The following is a 9,232-nucleotide window of genomic DNA, read 5'->3' as shown; positions in this document are numbered from 1 at the left end:
AGCCCCGCCTCTTCACTAAGATAAAAGTTTTTGTATTTTCCTTGCTCAGAGTTGCTCTCAGATCAGTCCCGAATAGCTCTTAAGCTAAGACTCCTACGTAAAAGTTTTTAAGCTAAATTAGGAGTTTTCTGAGAGGACTCTTAGAATCTTTATGAATACGGGCCCTGCTGTTTAAAAGGTTGCTGTAGATATGGGTAAAATAGTTTTTGTTCAGTACTTGGCTAATATTATGTGCTGCAATATTATATACATAATGCTTCAGTGTGTATTATATAATGTACTGACTGCTGCTTTGTAAATTTAAATCAGGAATGGGCAACTCTGGCCCTTTTGAAATGGAGAGTTTACCTCCAAGCCTAATCGAGCACGCCTGAAAATTTTAACTAAAGTCTTCAGGTTTACTTATAGATAATTATAGGCAGGTGGGTTTGAGGTTGGAGCTAAATCTGCAGGACAGTGGACACTGAGGGCCAGAGTAGCCCACCACTGCTTAAATCATGCAGAATATATGCTAACCTGACTGTACATTAAACTTATTTTGAATTGTGTTTTTGTTTTACTTTTAGACCAGGACTGGAGAATGCCTGACTATGGGATGTTAGAACTTCTTCCTCTGGTTGAGAAAAGGCTACACCACATCAGTGACCACATCATCTGTTTATCAATTATACACTGTAGGGTACAAGTGGGCAAACTGTTTAGAAGAAGAAGAACAGGATAGAACATGAACATGATAGAGGAAAGAGCAAGAAACCAGTCTAGCTGTGATAATGAATCATTATTTTTCAACACAATATCAAATCTGTTTTCTGTATCATAGTTGACTGGATGGGATTCTGTGGCACTCATTTGTGTGACTTCAGCAGCTGTGAATGTATTAATATGATGTTAATGTATTTTTGAAGACCCATTTTTATTTATCTTGAATCTCATTTGTCTTTATGCTACTGTATCAACTGTATACTGTATCCTCCAATAAAGTGTTGAGTGATAAAGTATGGTGAATGTTTGTAAAGTAAATACACATTTCACTTTTTTACAAGTTTATTTAGGTTATCTAATTAATTACCAAGATTCTTTTACTTGAGACATAAACCTTTTTTATCTGGTTATATTATATTTGGTACAATGCACCAAAAAGTTGCATATACTTGCATGCTGTGACAATTATGCCAGTTTTAAATGCCAGAAATAAAGGACAGGATTACAAACACTTCAAGCTTAACTGAAGATGATCCATGTTGATAAATCTGGTACATCTACTACTGCAATAAAAATTAAAGCATGCACATTACTGATGTCGGGTATGTGAAAATACATGAAATTTTGGCAATGTCTCTTTTGCTATTGGTGCATTGTCCTATATTTAATAATAATAGTGAAGTGTACATATGAATAGTTTTTGTTTACACTGGAAACTGGATAATTGCAAGTTGTTGCGGGTTCATACATTATATTTATTGGTGTTTATCCATAAAAGAAAAAATAAATATTAATAATAATTATATTACAACATTTCTTTCAAATATTTCTGCATTTCATCAGATGGTCTCACAATACCCATCAAAACCTAATACAAGCATGATGTTAGAATATAAAAGAGAAAATACTCTGATATTTAAATGTGACTCAAAGTTTGTTGTCCATGATGAGGAAAATAGATCTGTGAATGTTGTACTGCCCTTCCGCCCTCAGGGACCCTGTAGAGGCCCCTGGAAGGGCAAAAAAAAGCACATTTCAAATGGCTGTTACTCAAACTCTGGTTAGCGCATCACAGAGAAAATCGGCAGGACAACTGCTTATGCTATGTTTTCTAAATAATGTTGGGCACAGTTTTCAGACAGATATGGAAAGCTGGCATAAAGGTTTTCTAAAAGTGCTCACAGTAAAATATAAAATTTCAACCTGCCCCTCATATATGTCATAAATGTTTACACAATGAACATATTTAGATATCCAGTTGTCCATTAAAGATGTCATTTACTTAGCATTTATTGTTTCATTATTAAACGTTTTAAACTACATTACCCATACATCTCTGTCATTGTACAAATGCAATGGGAAACATGGCGCTGTAGTTCATTGAAGTGTGCAGGAATTCTTAGGGTTAGGGTTGGGATCTCGGTAAAGGAGTAATTTCTCACAACATAGCAACACTTTATAATTAACTTAACGCATTATTAACGTAATAAAAACATCAAAACATACTTTGTAACGTGAAATGCCGTTTTATATGGGTTAAAAGATAGCCCAATCACAGCGAGTTCTGCGATAAAGTCACAGCCAATGACAACGCAGCAGAACAGAGGCGTCACACTTACTTGTCCATTTATGGTAAATGATGACAGATCTCATCCGATTTCAACTGAAGGGCTAGATTCCTTAAATATTTACTATTTAGGCTGCTAAATATTTATTTCTTAAATAGTTATAAGCTACAACAGCACGGGTAGTTGCAGTTTTTGTAACTAAAGATAATTGCATCTACTAATATACATTTATTGTGTGTGTGTGTGTGTGTGTGTATTATATGTGAATAAATAAGAAGTGATTATATATATATATATATATATATTGAATCACTTCTTTATGCCATTCTTCATCTGAACTGAATTAAAATAAATGTAACAAAAGCATAATGAATGCACACAATTTTATAAGCATATTCCAATATTTAATGTCAAACATTTCAAAGACAAATGTAGTGCCCAAACTACTCCACAACAGTATAAAGATCAGTTATATATATATATATACACACAGAGAGAGAGAGAGAGAGAAATATATTGAAACATAACTTTTCAAAAAAATAACCATTATGAAGTACAAACCAAGACATGAGGTGCGACTTTATTATCTGAAAATATATTTGTTTCTTCCCTTAAAAAAATAAATAGGCAAAAAAAATTCTTGTACATTCTCAACTTTAATACTATTTCCTTGTGATTATTGTTCACTTTTATTGTAACTAAATGAAAGGCCAATTCAAATAGTTAATGATTATTATAAATGTTAACCATTTTCAGTAAGAAAATTCTTCTATAAAATACATTCATATTACATTTACATTAACAAGGTAGTGATATAATGATACCATAGATGTAGTTATGGTGGACATTTACTATAGTGACCACTGTAATAAAAGGTTTAATGAATAAACATTGATTTCAAAAGGTATTCACTCTCACTATCTTCATTTGTTCGAACAAACACCCGCTATATACAAATGCAGATATATACATTGGACTATAGCATCATGAAGTCGCTGCATGACTAGAACTAGTGGATGGCAATACATTTGTCCTTTACTAAAACTCCTGATGAGCACTGATGCTTTTTTGATAAAGGCATAGGCAGACATCGAGTACAGTTTATGAATATTGATTCTACATTTATCGAAGAGATCATGAGGAGGAGTGGTACTCCACGTGAAGACTTTGAGAAACTGTGACATAGCAAAGGGTGCACCTCACTGGACATATCCTACGCATGCCCAAACAACAACATCCCAAAACAGTTATGAAGTGGACACCACCAGGAAGACGCAGGAGACAGGGAAGACCAAGGAAGACATGAGACAGATGTTTCGTGAAGACCTGAAGAATGCAGGTGTTCCATGAGAAGATGTGAAGAACGTGGCCACAGATCGAATATGTTGGAGGACACATGTTGCCCAGTGTGCCCAGGACAGGACATGATGATGATGTTGTCAGTTTACGTAACTGTAGGATTTCTTTCTGTAAAAAGTGTTGCATAATTAAATGTTAAATACAGTTCACTGATATGTGTGCATTTCCATTATTGAAAGTATTTCTGTCAGGTCCACTAAAGTCAAAAAAACACAATAGACAAACATTTAGTAAAATTTAAGATTTACTAAAACATAAACATTAATAAACATTTAGATTTAGATTTGGCGGTATGGCTCTGTTCTAAATTCCCCATCCTTTTCATGAGCTCCATGAAAAGCCAAGACAGGGAACAGCAGCAGATTCTGGGGACGACCTCCCATTTAACTGGGAGGGCAGAGCAAATCCCCCATTTAGAACCGATTATGCATCAATGACAACAGAATGACATGATTAAGTTAAGCAGTTTAAGGAGGAGCTGGGTTGCAAAGCAGCAGAAGCGTCCAAGCAGGCAGATTGAAGTGAAGCTATGCTTAAGTAAGGCGCCCTGTTTGAGAGAAGCCAATTGAGAGCATAGGATCAGCTGAATCGGATCAGCTGAAAGAGGGGCGGAGTTAGAATTTCCCAATCAGCTGATAGCGGAGCTTGACTACGTGGCCTGCCAGAACTAACGCTGGCGCTTGATATCTTTAATAGCACATATGAATTTGTTTAAAAATGTTGATTATTCATGATTATTCACTTGATCTTTTGATCACGTAAATTATTTACATCCAAACAGGACATTATCAGCAGTACGCTACGGGGCAGTCGTGGCCTAATGTTTAGAGAGTTGGACTTGCAACCCAAAGGTTGCGGGTTCGAGTCTCAGGTCCGGCAGGAATTGTCGGTGGGGGAGTGAATACCAGCGCTCTGGGTGTGTGTTCACGGTGTGTGTGTTCACTACTGTGTGTGTGCACTTGGATGGGTTAAATGCAGAGCACAAATTCCAAGTATGGGTCACCATACTTGGCCACACGTCACTTCACACTTTTCAGTACAACTGATCTGATTATGACAAAATAATCGAATATCTGATGTCATGTGAGCATTTCTACTCTTGCAAACAGAGGTAGGTTATGAGGTCTGAAGAGACATCTAATATTACATGAACAGACAGGGCCCAATTTGTAATAAATTTAAAGAAAACATTGGACTTAATATAAACTTTCTGACAGTGTGTGGGACATCCGACTACTTTCCAAGAAGGGGAGCAAATGATTTACAAAAATCATGATAAATATGTACAGGAATTGAGGCAGTAGCCAATGGCAGGAGTCGGAGTAAAAGCTGCAGGATTATGTACGAGTATATGTACGAGTATCATATGAATTTGACAACTTGTTAAATCTTGTGAATTATTAAGACTTAGAGAATATGTTCTTACTGATTGAGCCATGCGGTTTGTAAGAATATGTTTAAGTAACCACAAATGCTTGATAAAGAGTTCAAACCAGCACTTACTTACCATTGCAAATATTTGCTGTTGCTGCTTCCGGTCTTCTCTGTTACTTCTCCATGAACAAGAATGGGCTGACTGAGTCCGAAAGGCCCTTTTGTTCTTTCCAGGTAAAAAAAAGAAAGAGAGAAAAAAAGTCACAATATATAATACATACATTATATACAGTAAAAAGTACTATTACATTACAATATTTGGATTTAACATTAAAAGGCATTTATAGCATGGTAAGTGTTGTGTTTACTGTCTATTTACAACAAACATCACAGTTAAAACTACCAATACTGTGGTAAAAGCATTGCAAGTGTTGTTTTTATTGTGCTTCTACTACAAATGCCACGTTGGAACTACACTAGTAGTTATTATTAAATATTAATAATATGATATAAAAATATGAAATATGTTTAAAGGTCTATAGCACGTCACGTGACAGTGTTTAATCACCCTAAGGTGTGTTGATTTAGAAAGCAAAGAAATGTGAAGCCTGAGTGGAGATGAAAGATATAATGCAGTGACTGAACATAATCTGATCAATAACAACAAGCAGAAAATACTTTATATAAAACATTAGGACATTTATGACTAGCCTACTCACCAACACCTGGGACACGTGAACTGATGCCAAACATCGCGATGTGTTCTGAACGAGACTTCTTCAGCGCGATTTCATGACGCCGAGGGGTAAGCCCATAGAGATGTATACGTAGATACCCCATTAGCGACTGTTTCTATGGCGGCGCGTCGACGTGACTGGAGCGGTCGAATGAGGCATCTACGCATACACATCTATGGGTTAAACTGCAGCCGGCCTGTGACCGTGACGCCTTCATTGTGATGCCGGGGCGCGTCTTTTCTTCACACAAATCAATCGTTTGACCTCGGAACAATTGGAATACTTGAACTTTTTCAATAAAGTGTGCCCGTTGTCTGTAATATTCTGTGTTTTATATCATATAACGCACATGGGCAGGTTTAGGGGCGGGGTTTGGCTACTGTTTGTGTCTGAATAGCGTAAATAAAAATAAATAAATGTAAACAAAACTATGATGGCTGATTAAATTGAGAATCATACTCCAACATGTCATAATGGAAAAATGATAACCCAATAAATAACTTCATCATGATAACATTCACGTGTTGATAGCAGCGTCCATAGCAACCAAAACGTTACAGTTTCACATTTTTCTGGAGAGATCTGAAAAATCTTCGCAACAACGAGCAAGCGAGTGATTATGTACATTCACTGAGTGAATATTATGAAAATAAAATATATATTTCTCGCTAGAAATGTAATCAAAACTTATTTTTATGCAGAAACTAACTCAAAATACTGATTTTTCCACTAAAAATGAGAGAAATATCCGCCATGTTTTTTGTTCTCACGGCTGGAATCTTGAGAGTCACGTGACTTGGACGCAAAACAAGAGGAAAAGAATAGGCAAAAAAAATGTAACAGTCATACAATTCAAGGTCCATTATTGTAACCCCTCTACGTTTTGCACTTTGGACCAATGTAGTCAGGGTACGTTTTTATATGAGACTGGGTTGAGCCGAGCAAAGCGTGCTAATGGGCGTGCATTTGTGCTCTCACTCTGGTCGCGCCTTTCCGGGAAAAGAGCCTGTACAAGAACATTCCGCCCTTGTTGATGTCACGCAGACCCCTACTCGAAAAAAAAAGCTTTCTGAAACTTGTGAGAAACCGGAAGGAGTATTTTTGCCAAAGAAATACTCCTCAAAACGTCCAACTTAAAAAAAAAAAAAAAAAAAAAACACTTTGTCCATGTTTAGCATGGGAATCCAAGTCTTTAACAGTGTAAAAAACTCAGTATGCATGAAACAGCATTTCATTGCGAATAGTGGGCAACATGCATTGAAGTGAGTAAATATAGGAGAAATATGGCAAAGTCACTTCAATGTGCCACACTTCCTGCTGCCAGAAGGTGGCGCTATGACTATAACTGAATATTGGCATGTAGATGTCTTCAAGTAAGGACTTTTATCAAACGTGAAGTTTGGGGCAGATCGGACACTGTATGCCTGAGTTACAACAACTTCCTGTTTTGTGGCGTAAATCGCATACATTAGCACTTAGCCAAGTTTTGCTTGATTTAATGTGTTTCTAGTATGTTTGGGACTTGATGGCATATTGAAATGTGTTTCTGGGAGGGAATTAAAGAGTAAAGCATGGAATTTCCTTTTGCCAGCAGGTGGCGCTATGACTAGCTTATAATGCCATGTAGATGTCTTCAGGGCAGGACTCTTATCAAACATGTGAAGTTTGGGGCAGATCGGACATTGTATGCCTGATTTACAACAGCTTCCTGTGTCAAGGCGAAACATCAGACTTTGTCAGACCGCCACGGACACGCCCTTCAGCGAAAACTCAAGATCTTCACAATTTAACATCACCAAGACCTTAAGATTAGACTGACCAAATATGATGTTGATATGTTTATACTGATTATACAGCTTTAAATTATACTGATGAAGTTTGAAGTAAATCGGGTGAAAATAAGATGGTGATTCAAAGCATTTTTGAAAGTGACACACTTCCTGCTGCCAGTTGGTGGCGCTATAACTTTGACTCACAAAAGTCATATCCACGTGATTGGCCTCTTACAACTTACACACAGCTGAAGTTTCATCCAAATCAGTCAATGTTTGCACAAGTTATAACACTTCCCGTTTCCCTTTTCTCGCCACAAATTTGTTTCTTCGCCACGGCCAAACCATTCAAGACATCAAAAATCTGCTCGCAATCTAGCATCCTCAATGTCTTCATGCTGACCGAGTTTGGCACAGATTGAAACAATGGCCTAGGAGAAGTATATCAAATTCCAGAGCATGCATTGTTCGAACAACCCATAATAGCTCACTTCCTGTTGGGCTGACACATAAGAGCACGAAAGTTGTTTATGGGGGTAGATTTGTTGCGTTATTCCAAACAAATAGATTATTATCCACAAATAAATGTAAAGAGATTCACAAAAATTAAATAAATTCACAAATAAATAGAATGAGATCCACAAATATATGCAGGAGTTTCACAAAAATGAATTAGATTCACAAATAAATACAATGACATTTGTGAATAAAAAAAATATCCACACATATGTTTTTATGTCACAAACACAACTCTGCCTTGCATTCATTTGTCAATCGCTTCCTGTGCATTTGTGAATTGCTTCCTCTGCATTGGTGGATCTCTTCTTGCACATTTGTAAATCGCAGCAAGTGCGTGGATTTTGAAACATTTCTAGCTTCTACACTCACACAAATCCACAAATAGGTGGACTCCACCCACCGTCTACTTAAGCCAATCAGTTAACGGCCATATTGTGCTGACCAATCGTAGCACATTCTCGCTCCAACCAATCACGTTTTGGCCAGAGCCGTTGAAAAACCACTCCCATAGACTTAATGCGTAAGTAAAGCGTGTCATGGAGTGACCAATAATAGTTCCAGCATTGAACCCCGTTCATTTCAGTGTAGGCCATCTCAAGCACACTCCTGGTAAATTGATGAAATGACTGCATATTTTGAGATTTCATGGCATTAGTTGACCTCTCAGGAATATTGATAGAAGATGTATTTTATGAAGCACGTTAGAGTTAATGTTTAGTGTTATATAATATATCGTTAGACTCTGCTGCAACAGCTACTATATCCAGATGCTATCTGTCATTTCAACAGTTTTTAGATTATCTGAGATCTTTCTGTCAAAAGCGTTTCTATGAGAGCTCCGTGAACCACGTGACCGCACGTGCCGCCGGGAGATGAGAGCAGGTTGCACGTCTGTTTTTCAACGCCTCTAGCTTTAACTGTTACACATTAGTGCCACAATGCTATTTATTGTTTGAATTTCGTATTAAAACTTGAAAAAATGTAAACGCTTAGACTTGTTTCATATCAAAAGCAGGTTTGGTAATTTGAGAGCGAGAGACGCGCGTGAGTGACAGAGAGACGGAGGGAGAGAATGGAAAGCAAATACAGCTGAACGTTTTAAATAGCCTTAAAAAAAATTGTCTATGTGTGGGAACCACTGTGATTGATTGGTTATTATTTTCAACAGAAATGCCCTTGATTGACTACAATACTCAACATT

This window comes from Gobio gobio, assembly GCF_949357685.1.
Source record: "Gobio gobio genome assembly, chromosome: 20".
In the NCBI taxonomy this organism is placed as follows: domain Eukaryota; kingdom Metazoa; phylum Chordata; class Actinopteri; order Cypriniformes; family Gobionidae; genus Gobio; species Gobio gobio.
The sequence above is the reverse complement of the archived record's forward strand: the minus strand, read 5'-3'. Positions refer to the sequence as shown.